Source organism: Cebus imitator, unplaced genomic scaffold (genome assembly GCF_001604975.1).
Source record: "Cebus imitator isolate Cc_AM_T3 unplaced genomic scaffold, Cebus_imitator-1.0 Scaffold118, whole genome shotgun sequence".
NCBI classification, from domain to species: domain Eukaryota; kingdom Metazoa; phylum Chordata; class Mammalia; order Primates; family Cebidae; genus Cebus; species Cebus imitator.
The window spans coordinates 4,766,866-4,788,173 of NW_016107433.1; the positions used below are offsets into that span (position 1 = coordinate 4,766,866).

The 21,308-nt window shown below is 47.6% G+C and overlaps 1 protein-coding gene, 1 non-coding gene and 1 pseudogene across 3 annotated transcripts in view; 2 read left to right on the plus strand and 1 right to left on the minus strand.

The window, feature by feature from the left end:
* LOC108311784 lies at window positions 1-1,137 on the minus strand (annotated as a pseudogene). The gene has a single exon (XR_005201969.1). The product of XR_005201969.1 is annotated as a farnesyl pyrophosphate synthase-like (transcript).
* ZFHX3 (zinc finger homeobox 3) overlaps window positions 1-21,308 on the plus strand; it is a 279,755-nt gene that overhangs the window by 46,167 nt on the left and 212,280 nt on the right. The window lies entirely within an intron of this gene.
* LOC119472786 lies at window positions 4,558-4,664 on the plus strand. The gene has a single exon (XR_005201972.1). It is a non-coding gene; the product is annotated as a U6 spliceosomal RNA (small nuclear RNA).

The following is a 21,308-nucleotide window of genomic DNA, read 5'->3' on the forward strand; positions in this document are numbered from 1 at the left end:
TTTTTTTACACAATAATTTATTTATTGAGAGCCTCCTCTCCGCCCTTGCAGTCTCTAGGTCACTTTTTCCACTTGTAGATTTCGCGTGCAAGCCCCAGAAAGATAGCTGGGGGCAGGGGCGCTGCGTACTGTTCAATGAGACCCATAATGTGGTTGTAACTGTCTTCCTCATACCGCGAGAACACGGCTGTCAGATCCAGCTCCTTATATAATGCCTTCACTCAGGCCACCTTCTCAACCTCCTTCAGGATCTGGCACTGTTCCTGAGTGGACCGTTGCAGACACTGGACCACCAGCCAGCTGCATTTGTTGTCCTGGATGTCAGTGCCAAGTTTGCCAGTCACACTGGGGTCCCCAAAGAGGTCAAGGTGATCATCCTGAATCTGAAAGAACTCTCCCATCTCCAGCAGGATCTTCTTGGCATTGGCATGCTCCTTCTCGCCATCAATTCCTGCCATGTACATGGCTGCAGCTACAGGAAGGTAGAAGGAGTAGAAAGGTGTTTTGTACTTGACAATAGATTTGTACCTCTTTTTGGTGAATCTGCCGAGATCCACATTGGCCTGGGGGGCTGTGATGAGGTCCAGCGTCTGCCCAGTCTCAGTCTGATAGGAACTCTGCAGGAAGAGCTCAATCAGGTTCAGGTAAGAGGGCTGCTCCCAGCAGTAGAGCTTCAGCAGGCGGTAGATACATGCTTCCAGAAGGATAGCATCATTGATGGCATCCAATCCCATGCCTGGCGTCTGATACCAGCGGATCTGTCCCCGGTGGGTGAGGGATGAATCCATGATGTCGTCTGCCACCAGGAAGAAAGCTTGCAGCAGTTCCACACACCAGCCCACAGTCAGGGCCCGCTGGAGACTATCAGCATCCTGTTTCCTTGGCTCCACCAGCTCCCGGAATGCTACTAGCACCGTCAAACCCCGGTGATACTTGCCTCCACTGGCTTTGTACTCCAGGACCCCCTTGAGCCGGCCAATAGCATCTCCTGTCTCTGGGTGCCCCATCTCATCCTCAGTCAGCACCCTAACCATCTGGGAGAAGTGCTGAACGAAATCGTGCTTTTCTTGGGCATAAACATGATTTCTGGTCTCCATTCATTCTGAGGGAGGAGCAAAGGGCTCTGTTCCTGGATGCGGGTTCCTGCTCGGTCGACACCTCACTGTTTTAACGTATTTGATTACTAGTAAGGTTGAGCTTTGTTTGTTTTGTTTTGTTTGAACAAAGCTTTTCTTTAAAAAAATAAATAAAGCAAATACCCTGTTCTGGTGATTGGATAAAAAAAATTGGTATACCCTTTCTGGAGGGTTGTTAGGCAGTATGTGTCAAGAAACTTTAAAATAAGGTTTATTTAAATGTGTAGCTTATGGCCCCATGAATTCCTGATCCCACTCTGCATTCCTGACCATACCATATGCCACTGGTAAAATACTATACAATTAAAAAAATGTATTTTGTATTTGACACAGAGTACTCTGTTGCCCAGGCTGGAGTGCAATAGTGCAGTCTCAGCTCATTGCAACCTCTGCCTCCCAGGTTCAAGTGATTCCCCTGCCTCAGCTTCCTGAGTAGCTGGGACTATAGACACCCTCCATCATGCCTAGCAAATTTTTTTTTTTTTTAAAGAGATTGGGGTCTAATCATGTTGGCTAGGCTGGTCTCGAACTCCTGACCTTAGGTGATCCGCCTGCCTTGTCCTCCCAAAGTGCTGGGATTACAGGTGTGAGCCATTGACCCTGGCAGAAAAACCTATTATCCATGATTGTTTCCTCTGCTAGAATCTAAGCTTCACGAGGGCGGGGTCTTCGTCTGTTTAGTTTTCTTTTCATTTTTCTTTAACTCATCTCCAATACGCAGATCAGGACTGGTGACAACTCCATTTGTAATAAGGAAACTGTAAGAGGCATGCAAAGGAAATTTGTAAGTAAAGATTTTCATTACAGACACTTATAACAGACGTTTATAATAGTGAAAAATGGAAACAGTGTAAGAAATCTTACTGGGGATTGATTTAAACTGTGGTGCATCCATATGGCAGATGCTTATGCGGCTATTTAAAACTCCTGCCTCCTGGTTATAAATGTGGGAAAACAGTGATGTAAATGGAATGAGAGGAGCTCTGTGGACTGTAGGACTTCAGTTTAATTTTAAAAATACGCGTAGAAGATAAAGAATACATATGAGTGATGGCTGTTTCCAGCTGGTAGCAGTACAGGCTGATTTTAATACTTTGTTTTTTGAACACCGCCTGGTGAATATCTGTTACTTTTTGTCATGGGGAAAAAATATATGCTTAAAAGTTTGCAAAAATATAGAATCACTTACATAGCACTGGTCTGTGGCTGTGTCTGGAGGCTTTTTGGAGATTATTCAATCTTGTGAATTAGCGAGAACCTAATTAAAAAAAAAGAACAGCAAGGATGCTTCACAAAATGTCCTTAGGCCACTTAGCTTTAATTATTTATGTTATTTACTGTAAGCATCTATGGTATGTATTTGTAAAAAATAGTGGAAGTCTTAGTGGTGTGCAAGCTTGTGGAATCGCCCTGGGTACTTGAGAACACATTTGCTCAAGTTAGCTGTCTGGATGGAAATGTTTGTGCTGTCTTTCTGATATGTCATTGAATTTCAAAGCAAACTTAGATCACACCTCGGCATAAGCTGGGTGGACAGTATGCTGTTGTGATATGTGACATGTCGATTCTGATGGTCACCAAGAGGCAGACGATCTGATCTGTCTTCTGTATCTTGTCACTTTGTGGAAGGACTTAGGGGGCAGGTGTGGGAGAAGCTGCCAAGTACCAGCGAAGCCAGCCAGCACAGAGCATTGACCTTGATGTGCCAAAAGAGAAGACTGGAGTTCCTGATGGAGTTTTTCTAGCCAGCGAATTAGAAACATGATCAGCATGTTTGAGGGGAAGTTTCCTGAAATCCCTAAAGAGTCACGTGCTGCCCTCGCCGGGGTTCGAGTTCCCTGTCTGCTACTTCATGGTTGTGGGTCTCAGATTCTTTTTCTGTGAAAGAATGTTAGATTGGATTCTCTCCTCACTCCTCAACCCTAAAATTCTGAAGGAATCTGGTGTCTTTTCATTTGGGGGCATGAATGTTAGCTGTCTGTGTCCTCTGTTAGGTTGTAGAGAGGCTCAGGGACTTTTGCTACTTTGTGGACCAGAATGTGCGCTTCATAGGTAATGTCACATGGTGAGGGGAAGGTGGCTAGAAAGTTAGTCAGTCTGGTGCCTAGGTCGGTGGCTCATGCCTGTAATCCCAGCACTTTGGGAGGCCAAGGCATTTGGATCATGAAGTCAGGAGTTTGAGACCAGCCTGACCAACATGGTGAAATCCCATCTCTACTAAAAATATAAAAATTAGCCAGACGTGTTGGCATGCACCTGTAATCTCAGCTACTCAAGGAGGCTGAGACAGAAGAATTGCTTGAACCCAGGAGGCAGACGTTGCAGTGAGCTGAGATTGCACCACTGTACTCCAGCATGGTGGCAGAGCAAGACTTCATCTCAAAAAAAACGAAGAGGATCAGTCTGCCCTAATTGAGTGGAAATCCCATCTCTGCTACTGCTACTTACTGGCCAAAATTATGTATTTTATTTTCTTTCCTTTTTTTTTTTTTAAGAAAGGGTCTTACTCTTGTCCATGCTGAAGGGCAGGTGGCACAGTCAGGGCTCACTGCAGCCTTGACCTCCCAGGCTCAAGAGATCCTTTCAACTCACCCTCCCGAGTAGTTGGGACCACAGTCATGTACCACCATACCTAACTAACTGTTTTTTAAAAAATTTTTTGTAGAGACAGAGTCTTGCTGTTTTGCCCAGGCTGCTCTTGAACTCGTGGGCTGAAGTGATCCACCCACCTCAGCCTCCCAAAGTATTGGGACCGCAGGCATGAGCCACCACACCTGGCCTCCATTACAGCTTTTCATTTGCAAAATGGAGCTGTGTATTAGTTATCTATTGCTGCATCACAGATTAGCCCTAAATTCAGTAGCTTAAAATAGTAAGCACTTATTTTCTTACAGTTTCTGTGGATCAGGAATCGGGCTATGGCTTAGCTGGGTCCCCTGCTGCAAGGTCTCATGAGGATTCTGTGAAGGTGTTAGTTGGGGTTGTAGTCTCATCTGAAGGCTTGACTGGGGACAGATCCAATTCTATGCTCACTCACGTGGTTGTTGACAGGATTCATTTCCCCAGGAGCTGCTGTCTAGAGGCTGCTGTCAGTTCTTTGCCATTTGGGCCTCTCCACAGAGCAGCTCACAATGGAGCACTTGGTTTCCATAAGGGAGAGGAGGTGGAGAAGGGTACAGAAGACCAAAATGACAGTTTCTTTGCAGTCTCATCTCAGAAGTGATGCCTTATCATGTTTGCCCTATTTCCTTTGCATGCTGTTGGTTAGAAGTGAGTCCCTGTGTATTGCACATTCCCAAGGGGAGGGGACTACACAAGGGCATAGCTACCAGGGGATGGGATTGGAGGAGCTGGCTTAGAGGCTGCCCACCTGGGATCATAAGGACTGAGTGAGGCGACAGTTTGTTAAAGTGTTAGGATGATGCTCGCTTCGGCAGCACATATACTAAAATTGGAATGATACAGAGAAGATTAGCATGGCCCCTGCGCAAGGATGACACACAAATTCGTGAAGCGTTCCATATTAAAAAAAAAAAAAAAAGTGCTAGGATCAGCTTTGATGCTCAGTGTTGGCTGCTGTTCTTGTCCCCACCCCAGTTTAAAAACTGCTTTGCTTAAGGGGTTTGTGGGGTTCAGCAGAGATTCCAGGAGCGGGTCAAACATGGAGGAGGATCATGTCACACGATGTGACGCCCATCCGCTGTCCTTTTCCAGTTAGGCCTTGGAGTGTCTGCTGGGTGTGGCCTGTCTAGCGTAATTTGAGAGGGAAATGGGTGTTTGGACGCTGAAAACATCCAGGGTGTGTGTGTCTGTGGGTTAGGCAGCAATTCAGAGAAACACCCAGGAGCTCTTTGGGAGCCTGCAGGCCGAGACAGAAACGCTTCCCCAAGTTGTCCCTTTTCGTGTGCCTGAATGCCACCACTTACGAAGTCAAGGAGGAGGCCTGCCTGGCACATCCTTCGGTTAAAGGATACTCCAGTGGGTTGAGCCAGGTGCCAGACATTGCCACAACCCTAGGAAATGAGTTAGGAAAAAAATGGAAAGCAGAGTCCTCCCCCTAGAACAAGCTGAGCTTTGTGCAGAACAGGCTCCAAATATGAAAAGACCATTGTTCCCGGATGGCTTTTTAATTCATGCTCACCACTCACACCCATCAGCTCGCCAAGAAGAGGCGCCTCCTTCCTTCCTTTCTCCACATGTTCTGCTTCCCTCCCTCCTCTCCCCAGTGCCCTGGGGACAAGTCGAGAGACCCTGGGGGATGGGAGGATGCTGAGCCCGGTGTTGACAGACAGTGGTGCCCGCTCTGTTCTCCTGCCCAGGATACTTAGTCGGGTGAGCTCTCCACCTGTTGGAGAGCAGCTCTCTGCACTTCTGGGCTCGGAAGCCAGCCCTGTCCCCATGGGGCTCCGGGAACAAAGCCCAGCCTCAGCTCATTCCAATACTTCCTTCAAAGCTCTGTGCATACCTTCTCTTGCCTACAGCCAAAGCAACGAGCCAGAAGTGAACTCTTTTCTGTATGTTTCCGTTTCCCCCGGGTTGCCCTGCCTTAGAGCCTTCAGCGTGCCAGTGTTGCTTTCTAGATCAGGTCCTGCACTCCGTTGTGGGTACAGCGCCAAACAGAGAGAGTGAAGCATGTACTGACGGTGTGAAGAAAATGGGATGACTCAAGAGTTGCCGCCAAAGTGTGTGTGTCTTGTGGGCTCACGTGGGACCCCAGCCCACCTTGGCATTGAAGGCCGTCCCACGTCTGACTTGTAGTGTGCCCAATAGAATGGGGTCGTGTCAGCTCTCAGGATGGATGGGTCACTCCTGAGCCAATCCTGCCCAGATCTGAACCGAGCCTGCAAAGTTTGCTGGTTAGCAGTTGCTGTGAGCATGCCTCCAAAGTTTATGCCCCATGGACATTTTTCTTCTGCTTATGGTAATTCCCAAACCTGTGGATTTGTCCTGTGTCTGTTTGTGCCTTAAGATTTTCCAGGTATCCAGGCACGATGGCCTACCTCTGTAATCCCAGCACTTTGGGAGGCTGAAGCGGGAGGATCACTTGAGGTCAGGAGTTTGAGACCAGCCTGGCCAACATGTGAAACCCCGTGTCTATTAAGAATACAAAAATCAGCTGACAATGGTGGTGTGTGCCTGTAGTCCCAGCTACTCAGGAGGCTGAGGCAGCAGAATTGCTTGAACCCGGGAGTTGGAGGTTGCAGTGAGCGGAGGTGGCGCTACTGCACTCCAGCCTGGGTGGCAGTGCGAGACTTTGTCTCAAAACAAAACAAATAACCAAAGGTTTTGCAGGCACCACTCTAGCTGACTGTTCTGTATAATTTCATGTCTGTAGCATACATGTTACTAGGGCAGAAATAATTTGGAACAATCTCAAATTAGGTCAAAATGGGAGTCTCCTTTTTAAGAATGTGGAGCTCTTTCTGTGGCCGCTACAGAGTTAATTCCATGTCATTGCGAAGACAGTGAGTTTTCATGTTAAAGGGTTATGAGGATTTTAAATTAAGAAACCCCAGGGGTCCAGTTTAATGGTGGACAGGCCCCGGAGAGACAATCTGATGGACCAGATAAGTTGTACACAATTCCATGAAAATCTGTTAACTCCAGACCCAGGCAGCTTAACTTCTTGACATGTCACCCAAATATAATTGTTAATGCCGTGGGAAAGAATCTCGAGTAGGGGTAAGCTCTGTAAAGTCTGTGAGTGAGCACTACGAGCATGAATTTTTACAGTGGGGCCATATCAGAGTTACATTGTAGATTCTCATCAGTAGAGGAAGCCAGTGTTTTAGATTAGTGCGGTATGTAACCCCTAAGCCCCCGAAACGTGGCTGGTCTGCATTGTGCGTGTGAAACACTGTGAGTGTGAAACACATACCAGTTTTCCCAGGCTTAGTGTGGAAACAAGGGGAAGCTACCCTAATAAAATCTACATCGATTACTTTTGAAATAATGGGTAGACAGATTGGGTTAAATAAGACATATTACAATGAATTCCACCTATTTCTTTTTTCCCTTTTGTATTATTATTTTTTGAGAGAGTCTTGCTCTGTTGCCCAGGCTGAAGTGTGGTGGCACAATCACAACCTCCGCCTCTCAGGTTCAAGCAGTTCTTGTGCCGCAGCCTCCTGAGTAGCTGGGATTACAGGCATGCACCACCACACCTGGCTGATTTTTGTATTTTTACTGGAGACAGGGTTTCATCATGTGGGCCAGGCTGGTTTCCAACTCCTGACCTCAGGTAATCTGCCTGCCTTGGCCTCCCAAAGTGCTGAGATTATAGGCATGAGCTACCTTTCCTGGTCTTGAATTATCATTTTATTTTATTTCATTTTTTGAGATGTAGTCTCACTCTGTTGTCCAGGCTGGAGCACAGTGGCAGGATCTTGGCTCACTGAAACCTCTGCCTCATGGGTTCAAGCAGTTCTTCTGCCTCAGCCTCCAGAATAGCTGGGACTACAGGCATGTGCCACCATACCTGGCTAATTTTGTGTGTGTGTGTGTGTGTGCGCGTGCACACACACACACACACACGCATTTTTTTTTTTTTTTTTTTTTTAAAGTAGAGATGGGGTTTTACTATGTTAGCCAGGATGGTCTCAATCTCCTTGATCTCCTAACTTCGCCATCTGCCTGCCATGGCCTCCCAAAGTTCTGGGATTACAGGTGTGAACCACCATGCCGGCCCTTATTTTTATGTTTTTGTTTTTGTTGTTTGGACACGATCTTGCTTTATAACTAGAGTGCAGTGGTGCGGTCACGGCTCACTGCAGCCTCCACCTCCCAGGCTCAAGCAATCTTCCTATCCCAGTCTCCCAACTAGCTAGGACCACAGGCACACACCCTCACACCCATCTAAATTTTTAATTTTTTTGTAGAGACAGGCTTTCCCTGTGTTGCCTGGGCTGGTCTTGGACCTGTCGGGTTCAAGCGATCTTACTGCCTCAGCCTCCCAGAGTGTCAGGATCCTGGCCCTGAGCCATCACACCAGGCCCTTCCCCCACTTTAACACTGCTAATGGGAAATTTAAAATGTCATAGATGGGTGGTTCCCCTTCTGGATGAAGGATTTACATGAAAAATGGTTAAAGATGGGAGAGCCATAGATGTGGATTTTTTTTTTTTTTTTTTAGACGGAGTCTCACGCTGTTGCCAGGCTGGAGTGCAATGGTGTGATCCTGGCTTACTGCACCCTCCACCTCCCGGGTCCAAGCAGTTCTCCTGCCTCAGCCTCCCAGGCAGCTGGGATTACAGGTGCCCGCCACCACGCCCGGCTAAGTTTTTTGTATTTTTAGTAGAGATGGGGTTTCACTGTTTTGGCCAGACTGGTCTCAAACTCCTGACCTCGTGATCTGTCCGCCTCGGCCTCCCAAAGTGCTGGGATTACAGGTGTGAGCCACAGCACCCAGCCAGATGTGGGGGTTTTGGTTCTGGCCAGTGAACTTTGCGGAAAGTCAAACATGGCTCCCATTGGGAGTGCTGGGAATAAGCCTGGGGGGAGATGATTGGTATTTGCTTTTCAGATTACCCCACCTTAGCCAGAACTTTGTCAGACTGTGTCCCTCCAGCTGTGATCTGACTGGGAAGTGAGGAGACAGATGTGTAGTGAGAAGACCGAGTCGCCGTATCCTTGGTGAGGCAGAGGCAGTGGGGCTTAACCCTGGGGAGCCCTTGAGGGCAAGGGTGGTTACTCAAGAGTTGGAACAGCTCTCTCGAGAAAAGAACTCTGTTGCTCAACTGTGAGACCTTTAAAGGAAGACAGCTGTTGCTCAAGCAGACCTCTGGACCCTCAGAATCCAGTTGTTCAAGTTTCACAGCCCATAGGCAAGACAGCACCATTGAATTCTTCAGTGGGATGAAGACCGCCATGTTATGCAAGACACATCTTACCTGGCCAGTGACAGATGGGAGCGATTAGAGCAGATTCCCACAGAACCTGCCTGTGAAGCTGCAAGAATGCTTGTGCAGTGTTAGCAAAGTTAGATTTCTGTTTGTGATTTCCTTTCTCAGGGTGGGCTTGGGAGGGTCTGTTTTTGAGCCAGGCCCAGCGGTTCTCTTTCCAGAGCGTGAAGATCTTGCACTCCTGCTCAGAGGCTGGGCAGCTTTCTTGGCCACTGAATGTCCAGCCTTGCTCTTGGCTTTTACCAGCCTAGGGGTCAAGAGTTGACCATACCGATTGGCAGTAGTAATACCGAGAGGGCTGGCAAAGCAAGGCTGAGCTTAAGCTTCTTTCTTTTGTCTTTTTTTATGATCCTGCATCCAGAGTACTGATCAGACCAGTCCATATCTGGCTGATTATTATCAGCAAAGTAAACTTAACTCTGTGGCCAGAAACAGTCCTTAGCATCTGGCAGCTTAGGTTTACCAGGTGAAACTGCCAAAACTCTGTGGTTGCATTGCACTCAGGGCAGGGCCTTATAATGCAAGGAGCTGGGGCCATTTCTGCACAGTGGGGAATCCCACAGCCCCAGCCCCTTCCCACCTTATAGATTCACAACCAGTTACGGATTTTATCTTGTTATGAGATTTGTCTCTTTTTGTAGAGAGTTGATGGATAGTTGTTAGCATATTGGTGCTTAAGAGTGTCTGGGTAACTGATGGGATGTAGATTCCAACCCTTTGTGGAGGATCTGCTTCTTGCTGTTTGGTGCTCTGGGCACACTGGTTTATAGAAGGTGAGAAGACATAGTCTCTGCCCTTAAAAAAAAACCACGTCTAGTTGGACTGACCATTGTCTATGCAAATTAGTGCCTACATTGAAAGGCTTAGAAGAAGTAAAATAACATTTATTTCTTTTAAGGTGGAGTCTCGCTCTGTTGCCAAGCTGGAGTGCAGTGGCATGATCTCGGCTCACTGCAACCTCAGCCTCCCAGGTTCAAGTGATTTTACTGCCTCAGCCTCCCAAGTAGCCGGGGTTACAGGCACCCGCCACCACACTGGGCTTATTTTTATGTGTTTTTTAGTAGAGACGGGGTTTTACCATGTTGGCCAGGCTGGTCTGGAACTCCTGACCTCAGGTGATCCACCCACCTCGGTATCTGAAAGTGTTGGGATTACAGACATGAGCCACTGTGCCCAGCCATAAAAGAACTTTTGAATATGCATTCATAATTAACAAGCTAGGACAGTGCCTTTTGAGCAGAACATTGGGAAATTCTGGAGCCTAAGGCCCTGGGCAGCTGGAAAATACCGACATTTATTTGTGTTTTCCGTTGGCACTGTTCTCATGTGCTCATTTGAGCCTCTTAATAATCTCAGAGGTCACTTGGCCAGGCCTGGAGCTTCCCTTCGTTGGTGGTAAAATGCTGGGGCCCCGTGGAGTTGTGTGATTGGCCCAGGGTCTTGAGCTAGGGAGTCGCGGGACTCCTCATGGGGCTTGTGGGCGGATTCCTGTGTTCTTGCTGCACACCATGCTACATCTGTGGCTCGAGCCTCTGCAGTAGCTTGGAGAGCTCTGAGGACTGACAGCATTTGTGTTTCGTATTGGAGGAATTTGGGGGCTGGCCTTGGGGAGAGGCGTATGACTACTGTATTTGTAGTTGTGATTGGAGGGACAAAGAAGGTGTCCATCAGAGAGGTTTGTGCCAGCGGTTTAATTTCCTTTATTTCAGGACTGGAAGTTATTTAAATTACTTTATAGACTTCCTGTTTCCTTTCAAGAGCTCATTAAGTTGGTGCTGAATGGCTTGCTGGATTGCCATAATGGAGTGCCTGGACCTGCAGTTCCCGTTCTGTCCTCCAGGGCACCCAGATTGGAGAGGCATGTCTGGAATGGAGGGGAATGTTTGGGCAGATTGTTTATGGTGACCCGTTTAATTGACATTCATTTATGACTCGACATTGATGATTTTCCTCAAGGATAAAGCATATCCTGGACTCCACACTCTGTGGAATATTTTCTGAAACATGTTAATTTCTCTGTCTCGTTTTGGAGAAGTGGCAGGCACCTCTCATCTGGCTGTGGGGGTGGCAACCGTGTCTACGTTTTTGGTGATTGGAGCGCAGCATTGAACTAAATGGGGCATTAGGAGCAGGTGACTGGGAAGGCTGAGGATGCCCCCGGTGATCAGGAAAACACATTGGTGTAACTAGATTACCTTAACCCTTTATTTTACTTGATGGGAAGCCTTTCAAACAGGGGTTCCAAAATATTGTTACAGCTTTTCACCCCTGTCCACAGGCAGCTCTTGAAGAGATGTGCATTTGACTAGACGGTTTACCTTGAAACCTGCCAAGAAAATAATTTTAGTAAACACCCCCGCCCCTTGTGCATCTTTAATTGTTCCGTCAGGGGGAATCTTGCGCTTGGCTCAGCGCTGTTGAGAAGTGCTAATTAGAAATAATAGCTGCAACAAACAGGTGTTAGAAGGCACCATAAGTGGTGTCAACATCAAGAAGCTGTCACTGGCTCCCTGCAGATGTGTGGGCCAGCTGTGAGGCAGAGGAGCCTGTGCTGTTCCCTGCCATCCACCTGGGGAAAGGTAGAGGAGGTAGAAATCGGGGAGGCTGCCATATCCTGACCCCCTTGGCTCGGTGACTTGCTCCTTCGTTTGAGGTTCTGTTAATGCACTCTAAGTCCCGTTGGTACTCAATATTGACTCAATTTCAGTTGGTCCAGAAAGTCTTGGGGGAATCCCAGAAATTGCACCTGGGGGTTTGGGGAGGGGAAGTCATTCCTTCCCAGGAGGCACACAAGGATCCTTCTAAAGGTGGAAGTAACACAGCGACTGAAATACAACCTGAATCAGACTTGCACGTCCAAGTGAATGCTGAGTCTTAAATATTCATTTATGATGTTAAAATCTGCAATTTCTTCATAAAGAATTCTAAAATAATAAAGATGACTTGGTAGGCAAAATTCACTTGTATTTTCTAAAAGCTTTTGATAAGGTCCCTCATAAAAGATTAAGAGAGAGAACAAAACCACAGTGTGGCACAGAGTCCTTGTTGTGGATTAAAAAATGATTAAGTGATAGGGAACAGAAGAATTCTGGTGGAGTCGCACTGCTTGTAGCGGGGAGAGGTTAATAGAGGGGTGTCTGAGAAGTCTGTCGTCGGGGCTGGAGTTATTAAGTATATTAATTGTTTGGAGAAGGAAATGGAGGGTGAATGAGTGCACTTGGCTGCTGCAACCCTGGTTTTTATGACTGGATTCAACCCAGAGAGTCTCTACAGCCTCGAATGCTTTGGGGGATCGGGCAGCACAGTGGTGGAGGAAATGGAGTTTGAAGACGTCTAGGGTGTAATTCAGATTGGCAGAAAGTCTGGTCCATGTGGAAAAGCTACCCTGCCCCCTGAACTTGCCGCCTCTCCTGAGGACAGAGGTTCAGGAGTTATCGTGAGCAAACAGCAGTTCAGCGAAGTGACTTTTGTAGTACAAAGCAGATAAAGGAAATTGGAGCGAGGGGTGGTGGGCTTGAAAAATAAGGGGTTTGCTTAGGAAGGATGAGACAGGTGCTGCTGTGCTGTTGGGTGTCTCTTACTGTCTGGTTAGAGTGAGGAAGGACGATTCTTTTTCATCTGACAGTGTTCTTTTTTGTGCACTTACAGGTATTTTTAGAGTCATGAAGAGGGCAGCTGCTCTCTTCTATGGAAGTGCTCACCTCTTTATTTCCCAGTGGGGATTTGGCACGTTATTCTGAAACATGTTACATACATGTAGGCAGCTACTGGGAGGCCTGTGGATGGGTCTGGCGGAATCACCAAGATGATTCTACACATCTCTTAGGGTAGACCACACGGACTGGCATCTAGAATCTTCTGTGGTGAACAGTAGGGCATACAGGCTGCTGGGGTAAGGAGTGATTTTTGTTGAGTGGGTGATAGGACTGGGCTGGGGGAGGATGTTGGCCAGCCAGGCTAGGTGGACTTGTCATCATGTGCCCTGCCTTTTTGCAGTTCTTTTTTTTTTCCTTTTTGAGATGGAGGCCAGCTCTGTCACCAGCTCTGGAGTGCAGTGGTGTGATCTCAGCTCGCTGCAGCCTCTGCCTCCCGGGTTCAAGGGATTCTCTAGCCTCAGTCTCCAAGTAGCTGAGATTACAGGCATCTGCCACCACACCTGGCTAATTTTTGTATTTTCAGTAGCGACAGGGTTTCACCATGTTCACCAGGCTGGTCTTGAACTCCTGACCTCAGGTGATCCACCCACCTTGGCTTCCCAGAGTTCTGGGATTACAGGCATGGGCCACCACACCCGGCCTTTTCACAGTTTTTGATGCCTCTTGAAGGCTCTTTGCTGCCTTCCTTCCATGGCTGGAATGAGTTTCTTGTGCACGGCCATCTACCTTGAGAGCGTGCACCTTTCTGAATGGGCTCTTCCAAGCAAGCCATACATTTCTTTCTTGGCCAGTCTCCTTTATTTGCTGATTTCCTTTTGCTGTCCGTCTCCTTACGCGGGTCCCACTTTAATTAAGACCTGGAGAAGTGCTGGCCTCCCTAAGAAATGTTGCTGAGTCCCCTGTTTTGGCTGTGAGTAGATGCCTTTGTGTGGGTTGGGATCCCTAGGAGCGCCCCCCTCCCCCCACCAGGGAATTTTTGCAATCTTGGCCCAGCATAGTTAGAAGCTGCAATTACTGCTTGGTTGCTAATTACCCCGCCTCACATTAGATCCCTTTACAGGGAGAGCTTGGAGCCTGTCAGCAAAGGTCAGCCGGAGGTCCTCTCACAAAACAGCCCTCTTGTGATAGCTGTTGGAGGGGAAAGGCATTAATGGGGGAAGGCCAGGGAGCTGGCTCTGGGCTGTAGGATCCTTGCTTGGGGGGATGGGAGAGGCAGAAGTGCTGTTGATGACTGCAGAGGTCAGGAAGGCTGATAACCCATCTCATAACCTTTCTCAGGAAGCCTGGAGGGAGGCAGAGAAACCCTTTCATTTTGGAGGCTCTGCTCTAGCAAGGAGGGAGATGGATACTTAGAGGAAACCAGGACCTGCCAGTTGGGGACTTTTAATGGTTGACGTGTCAGGAAGATCAGTTCAGTGACAGCCTGTGAGAGGGGAAGAGAGCCCCCCACCGCCACCAACTAAGGGCATCATTTTGTTGTATCTTTGTACTGCCTCTACTGTATTATTTACTTTACGTTTTTCTTTTCATGGGCTCCTCTGTTAAAACCCCAAATACCGACCTTAGCATCATGCCAAGCAGTTATATCTGAGCAGTCACAGACTTGTGCTGGTTGGATCGGCTCAGATAAACATTGACTGGCTAATGATTAGAATGTACAGTGTTCGGCCCACTAGCCCCTGGCCAGGGGTGTGTGGTGAAACACCCTGGACAAACAGAATGGAAAAGACACTGGCCTGGAAGTCCAAGTACTTTTGTGTGACCATGGACAAGTCTCTGTGCTTCTCTCAACCTCAAAATTAAGAATACGGCCTTTGTTGGATTGCTGTCAAAAGACATGAGAACGTGTTCTTTGTGTGTTAAAAAATACTAATATAAGCAGTAATAGCTAACCCTGATTAAGCGTCTGCTGTGCTAAATACTTCACTGTCTCATTAATCCTCACAACCCTATGGGGTAACGATGATCCTATACCCATCATGTGAGCGATGAACTTGAGGCCCAAAGTCTGATGCAGATTTGCTGCTGTTAAATGGCCTCTGTGCTGGGATGCCACCTCAGAGCATACACACCTAGCCATGACACGATTCCCCCCAGTCCTTGGGGAAAACATTCCAACATGCTTAGTGGATGCCTGAAAGGGAGGATAGTGTCAAACCCTAGGAAGGCTATGTCTTTTTCTCTACCTACATACCTATGATGAAATTTAAGTTATAAATTAGGCACAGTAAGAGATAACAGTGATAACTAATAATGAAATAGAACAATAATAACAATATACTATAGTGACAGTTATGGGAATATGGTCTCTCCTCTCTCTCAAAGTATCATATTGTACTGTACTGTGGGTAACCGAAGTCATGGAAAATGCAGCCTCGGATAAGGAGGGACTGCTATACTTTGTGGTACTCATGCTATACGATATATGCTGTGCTGTGTATAGGACTTCTTTGTTATTGACCCATTTGTCTCTCTCTGTTTTTTTAATTTTAGTTTTTGAGACAGTGTCTCACTCTGTCTCCCAGGCTGGAGTGCAGTGGTGTGATCTCGGTTCACTGCAAACCCCGCTTCCTGGGTTCAAGCGATTCTCATGCCTCAGCCTCTCAGGTAGCTGGGATTACAGGCCCGTGTTGCCATACCTGGCTAATTTTTGTATTTTTAGTCATGACAGGGTTTTGCCATGTTGCTCAGGCTGGTCTCAAACTCCTGGCCTCAAGTGATCCGCCTGCCTCAGACTCCCAGAGTGCTGGGATTACAGGAGTGAGCCACTGTGCCCAGCCATTATCGACCCATTCCAAGGTGTTAGTTTAGTGCTTCTCTGATATCTGCCTGTTGGGTACATTATTAGAAAAAAAAAAAATCACTGAAAGTGAGAAGAACTGGAAAGAAGAGAGTGTTCAGCTCCTCCACGGTGGATCCCTTTTAAGATCCTTCAGCAGCTACAGCAAGGTCTTCAGCACTCAGTTCCTGTCTGTTTGGCCCATCCCTGGCTGGGACAGGCCTGGACTTCCCCGTAGCTCTCTCCCGCTTCAAATCAGGGCAAGATCAGTATGTGGTGATGGGGGCCTCGGAGGCAGGGGCACGATGTGTGAGACTGATAGCGTTCTCGCAGCCTGGGACACGGGCTTCAGAGCAGTTTCAGATCCCTGTGTTCTGTCTCCTCACAGGTACAGCGCATTTCCCCGGCATTTACAGGCCAAGACCTGGGAGAACGCTGTGCCATCTTAAACCTCAGAAATTGCCAAGTGACAGTGCCAAGGGACGGGTGTACTGGCTTCCCCTCCATCTCACTAAGTGCAGCTGCCCTTCTCCACCCTGCTGTAGTTAGGGAGGCGTGCCCCTCTTTTGACTGGCTGAGTCAGAAATGGGCCAGGACTTAGCACTTTCTGATTTGAACAGAAAGGAAAAAGAAAAAACAAACCTTGTCCCATTTTATAAGTCAGGAAAGTTGGTCTAGAGAGGGCCAGCGAATTGGCTGTGGAAGCCTTGTTAGGGGAAGGTTTGGGCCTCCCGACTCCCACTTCCTCTTTTCTTGAGCCAGAGGAGCCCCAGGCCTGTGCATGAAACATGCTTGACAAAACTGAATTTTTACTGAATTTCCACCCTCTGGGTGCTGACTAACACCACTTCCCCGCATATAACTTCGCATCCGCATAATTAACATATAATTTGATACCTGGAAATTCATGCAGGGTGGAGCTGGAATGGATTACTCAGCTTTTGGCAATTCTTCCTGGGTTATAGAACTCCATGTGCTGCGTCTTGGTTCTCCTGTTGCTGCTAACTCGTTTGGCCGATATTCTTCCTACTTATTTCTTCCTTCTGCCCTATAAAGATGAGTGAAATGATTATATGGTATGTTTCTGTCATTGAAACAACCAAAGGATTGTTGACTTATCCCTGTGCACCGTCTACTTATCTAGTACGCTTATTCTTAGCCTGGTTCTTGCATTGCCTAGTGGACTTTGGTGGTGCCATGGTTGGTTGGTTTGTTTCTTTCCTTCTTTCTTTTCTTGTCTTTCGATGGTGTCTCCTCTGTTGCCCAGGCTGGAATGTAGTGACACAATCTCAGCTCACTGCAACTTCCACCTCCTGGGTTCAAGCGATTGTCCTGCCTCAGCCTCCTGAGTATCTGGGATTACTGGCATGTACCACCATGCCTGACTAATTTCCGTGTTTTTAGTAAAGACAGGGTTTCACCATGTTGGCCAGGCTGATCTCAAACTCCTGACCTCAGGTGATCTACCCATCTCGGCCTCCCAAAATGCTGTTATTACGGGCATGAACTGCCACACCTGGCTCTTTTTTATTTTTATTTTTTTGAGACAGTGTCTTGCTCTCTTGCCTAGGCTGGAGTGCAGTGGTGTGATCTTGCCTCACTGTAGCCTCAGACTTCTGGGCTCAAATGATCCTCCTGCTTTGGCCTCTCTATTAGCTGAGACCACAGGTGTGCCCACCACTTCTGGCTAATTTTTTTTTTTTTTTTAGAGATTGGGTTTCCCTATGTTGTCCAGGCTTGTTTTCAAACTCAGGGACTCAAGTGATCCTCCCACTTTGGCCTTGCAGAGTGCCGGGATTACAGGCACAAGCCCCTGGGCCTGGCCGGTACCATGGTTTATTTCATTGCCTGCTGCTTCATCAAGGCAGTGCCATCGGTATTAAAACATGCAGTCAGTAATTATCAGTGAAGAATAAAGATGAAAAATTAAGATGATTTTGCAATTTAAATTTATAATGTATGCTGACGGTTATAAGTTTTGTTGGAGAAATTATTTATTGTGTTGACACATGTATTAATGTGGGGAATCATGGCTAATGTACATGATACTCGCTGTTCTAGATTGAAAGGCTGGGTCAACTCTGACCCATTTCTGGGAACCAGTTAGCACAATTGGAAATGAATCTAGAAATCCGTGTGTTTTGAAAAGAAGCGATTAGAGCAGTGCAGGGGGAAGATTGTATATGGTGTCAGCTCAGAGGAAGGCTGGAGCGAGTCCCTTAAACAGAAGTGTTAGGAAGGGTCCAGCCTACATGCTGACGCTCGATGGCCATAGCGCACTGATCCAGTGGCTGGAGAAGGATCATCGGTACATGTCCCAGCTGAGCATGTACCCTTCAGTCAGCTGCAGGGAAGATGGGAGCAGGAAGAGTCGCTCCGGGACTGGCTGGCTGTTCCCCATCCTAGTCTGTGCTCATGAGCCTTGCATGTTTTGAGAACTTGACTTTGGAAAGCTTCTAAATTTGTTGCTAGTGGGTTGATTTATTCTGTGGAGGTCAAATTAGAGCTAATGGTCCTAATGGTTTACAGTGCTCCTAAATGGTTCTTAGCACTTAGGCAGGCTGGACCGGCCCTGTTGGGCGGGTTTCCAAGCGTGGACCATATCGTTCTTAGGGTATTTTTTTGCTGAAGTTATTGTTGGGAGGACAGATGCGTGCAAGTGAAGTTAAAAGGTAACAGCAGAATTAGCCAGACTTAATATTAAACTTTTTTTTGGTACCAAATCCAGGGAGGTGTTTGTTAACACGGGCCCCGTGGGCATATGTGAATGAATAGGGCATCCAGCTTGGAGTTCAGGAGGCGGCGTTTGTCTGTCCTTTGCCACTTTGCCTAGGAGCAGATGATTCATGAAATGCAGTCCTAGGGAAGACTCAGATTTCCTCCGGCCATTCCTGGTTGCCAAACAGTTCCTTCAAGAGCAGGTAACCAGGTTAAAGGAATCCCCGGTGCCTCCCTTCCAGCCATGCTGTAGTATCCATGAGTTCATGGCAAGGTCTTTGGCAAAGGAATGATACTCTACATAAAACTGGCTCCAGTGTTCTGATTTCTTTGTGATTAGGAGTAGGTGGGGCAGAGCCAGATGTCTACAAAGGAGCTGCTTGTCTGTGCTGGTCCACAACATTGAAGCTCGCACGTGTACGCAGGCACCGTCTGTGGACAGTGACCTCCCAGAGCTGCTGGGCACAGCTGAATGGGAAGAAAATAGGGCAGGCAGAGGTCCCTCTACTTAAACTGAGGTGGCGGTGGTAACAGGGAGATCAGGAGCACTGTGAATGATGTCTCCATGCTGTGACTGGGGAGGTGGGAGGTGGAAGCAGCCTTCACATCATCTTTCTTTGGCCTGTCAGCTCTCAAAGTAGTGTCCCTTCAATTGCAAATGTGGTTTTGAAAGCTTAGTGCTATGGAAGTCTATTACAGGTAAAATAGTCTTGGCTGCTGTGGGTTCAGCCAAACCTGTTCAGCACTGAGTGAGGGATGGGTGCTTGCCTTTTAGTTGCTGTTGGAATGACTACTGAGTTCTTCTTAACACTTGGGTTCTGGCTGGGCACGGTGGCCCACACTTGTAATCCCAGCACGTTGGGAGGCTGAGGCGGGCAGATCACGAGGTCAGGAGATTGAGACTATCCTGGCTAGCACAGTGAAATGCTGTCTCCACTAAAAATAAGAAAAATTTGCCAGGCGTGTTGGTACCCGCCTGTAGTATTAGCCACTCAGGAGGCTGAGGCTAGAGAATTGCTTGAACGTGTGAGGCGGAGGTTGCAGTGAGCCAAGATTGTGCTACTGCACACCAGCCTGGGTGACAGAGCGATACTCTGTCTCAAACAAACAAACAAAAAGCTTGGGTTGTTTGTTTTGTCTTGAGACAGGATCTCACTTTGTTGCCCAGGTTGTAGTGTAGTGGTCTGATCACAGCTCCCACAACTCACTACAGCCTCCGTCTCCTGGCCTCTGGTGATTCTCCCACTTCAGTCTCCCGAGTAGCTGGGGCTACAGGTGCTCACCATCACATTTAGCTAATTTTTGTGTTTTTTGTAGTGTTAGGATTTTCATCGTGTTGCCCAGGCTGATTGCAAACTCCTGGGCTCAAGCGGTCTGTCTGCCTTGGCTTCTGAAAGTTCTTGGGATTACAGGTGTGAGCCACGGCACCTGGCCGGGTTCTATATTTTTTTCCCGTATCACATTCTGAAAACATACCTTTGGTGTATTTGCAGAGCCATGAAGTCCTGGGGCTGCCATTCTTAATCTCAGGACCCAGTGGCTTTCCCCTGAGCAGTCGGAAGAATACTACTATACTGCCTGCGAGGTGCCTACTTATATTGATAAACATGTCTGCTTTGCAGTTCCTCTTGAACGTGAGGTCACAGCATTGGAGATCGTGCTGATAATTCAAGAACTTGTGTCTCGAGGAAAACGGTGGTGTCTGTGACCAAGGAGGGGTTAATTTCGACTGCTAATAAAAACTAAATGGGTGCTTTGGGCAGGATAGAACTTGAGACCCAAGCCCAGTTCAGCAGCCCAAGCCACAGTTGAGTAGTGTTGGCGGAAATGTGTTCTACAGTCAGCATTTGACCATGTTCAGTTAGTTTCGTGGCCACCAAGTTCTCCAGAGAAGTTTTAATTACAAACCAAGGTGGTGTGGTTTCTTAAATGTGTTAGAACAAATGGATGTCAGCCCAAGGAGCCCTGAGCAGCCCCCCTCCATCGATAAAACCTCACAATTATCACATGGCGGGTCCTAAGGAGGAAATCTCAAGGCCCTGAGTGGCTGTCGGGTGTGCTTCCGTCCTCCCCTTCCTGAAGTTGGGGGCAGGGTGAGGGTGGAGAAGGACAGTCTGTTCCTTAGAGGCTGTGAGAGTGAAGCTCCAACCAGGACGGGCCACGGACTGCCTGTCCCTGGGAAGAACATGTTAATCGCCCAGGGGTGAGGCCTGCTTTTTGGGGGTGGGAGGTTGAGGGGAGGGGGACAGTTAAAATGGAAGACCTTGAAATGGCAAATCTTTATTAGTTTTGTAAACAGCTTTAGGAAGCGCTGGGAGCATCTTGCAGGGACCCTGCAATTATCATAATAAACAGTTTTATCATCTGCTTGGCAATCAATATTGTGGCTTATGCTGCTTTAGTATCTCAGTGGTATTGATTACCTTAACAACTCTGCTGCGGTCAGCTTCCATTAACCCCTGCTGTGCCAGCAGAGCCTGTGCCTTCTCCGACTGGGTGGAAGACTGCTCTGGTCACAGCCCAAGCAAGTGCCAGATTGTGACAGCTGCTAGTGAGTTCAACACAGCTTCTATATTAGAGTACCCGGGAGAAGGATGGGTTTTTAACCAAGGAATCTGGAAGTGCAGCTTTTTAAAGGCATCTTCTTGTGTGTGTGAAGACAGTGTGTTAAAACAATTACAGCAGTGGGATTTCAACTATGACTCAGGAATTTGAATCTTAAGAGCAAAAATGCCATTTCTCCCCTGCCTTGAGTCTGTCCAGTCCAGTGTTCTTCTCGGCTCTACCTCCACCCTCCCTGGGGGAAAAGTTGACTTGTGTAGAATTGAATGGAGGACGCCCTTGTGCAACACGTGTTCCTGGGACTCTTCTCACATTTGTTTTCTGATCCACATTTGACTTTTACAGAGAAGCCATTTATTTGGGGACATCTAGTTCTAGGATTCAAGTTCCCCTGCATGTCTGCAGTTACATAGTTGATCATAAGATGACAGAATACTGGAGATAGATGTTGGTGCTGCCTGAGATGTTATCTCCCTCACTGGAGGGTGAGGTGGGAGGCGCGCTTCATCCCAGGAGTTACAGCGAGACCGTGTGTTGCCCTCCTTTTTTTTTTTTT